The sequence below is a fragment of the Octodon degus genome, unplaced genomic scaffold, assembly GCF_000260255.1.
Source record: "Octodon degus isolate 3935 unplaced genomic scaffold, OctDeg1.0 scaffold00188, whole genome shotgun sequence".
Taxonomy (NCBI): Eukaryota; Metazoa; Chordata; class Mammalia; order Rodentia; family Octodontidae; genus Octodon; species Octodon degus.
The window spans coordinates 3,477,951-3,479,456 of NW_004524764.1; positions in this window are offsets into that span (position 1 = coordinate 3,477,951).

Here is a 1,506-nt window from a genome sequence, read left to right on the forward strand (position 1 = left end):
TGAAAACTAGACACAAACCATAATAGGGACCCACTAAATAGTCCAGGCTGGTTTTAAACTTGGGATCCCCCTGCATCAGCCTCCTAATCCTGGAATTACAGGTATGTGCTACCACTCCTTACATGTTCTTTGAGTAGGAGTGTTATTTATACACAAGAAAAGTAACAAATATTTTATAAAAGCATCTCAACTATAATTTCACAAATGAAAAATATAAATAGGAAGGGTTTTGTTAGCCCATCAGTTAAATTTCTATAGTCCTCCTTACTATTTTTTTTAGCATTTAATGAAAAAGTGTTTCACTAGAACTTCAAAAGAAAATATGAATAATAGTGGTTTAGCATATTAAACTTGTGAAATACTTGAACATACCCTCATTATTGACCCTCATTACTTGCGTTATGGCACATAGATGATTATTTACTTTATTTTTTATTTCCATTTAGTATTTTTCTCTTTTTCAGACAGGATCTCATTGTGAATTTCAGGCTAGCCTTGAACTCACTTTGTAACCCAGGCTAGCCTCAAACTCACAACGATCCTTCTACTTCGGCCTTTCGAGTGCTATAATTACAGGCACATGCCACCACACCCAATTTCAGGACACCTGTGGCATGGGGTATCCGGGATTGAACTCAGAACTTTGTGCTTGCCAGGCAGGTGCTTAGACTGCCAAGATGTCTCTCTAGCCCAGAGTAATTGTTTTCTTTGCTGAAAAAATTATGAGACTCATACAGGCTAAATAATTTCCCCTTAGATTTCACAACTATTACTGAATTACAACAGTTTTTTTTTAGTTTGTTAATTACTACATCCTAATGCCTATAAAAATGTTTTAGCACATAGTGTGTACTCAAAACAAAACTTAAATAAATAATACAAATTACCTATTAGTTGAATGCCATTGTAGTATAGCTCAGAGAATACGAACAGGCATTTATGATGAAAATTCTCTCAAAAGACTAAGTGAAGCTTTCAAAAAGGTTATGAAAATAACTTTAAAGAACTAATTCTTCCTAAAATCAAAACTTTTATTGGTCTAATTTAACCAATGACAACCCTGCACACTTTCTAACAACTTCATATTGGTATATGCAGAATCTATCTTAAAACATTAACCTGATATTAAAACTTTTATGGAACATTCCTTTTCCATTCCATAATTCAGTAATGGAAACTGGAGTTAAAGGAAAATAGAGATGAGAGAGAACTGAACACTGGAAACCTTAAACAATTCTGATACTATTTCAGAATGGCTTTGAGGCTGGGTTAGCTTGTGAGTCAGTGACCAAGAAGCACAACTCTGGGAAAGGTTTTCCTTTGATAGAACACCAAAGCCCAATACCTGACCCAAAAGTATCATCCTGGTGTAGGTACACATGGTGAGTGCTCAGGCGGGAGTCACCTTACTTGTATTCAGTCCAGTTAGCTTATGTTTTCATACCTTGAATTTAAACCTCCTGTCGTGGTATAATTGGGTGAATGACCACAGCTATGCAAAGATAG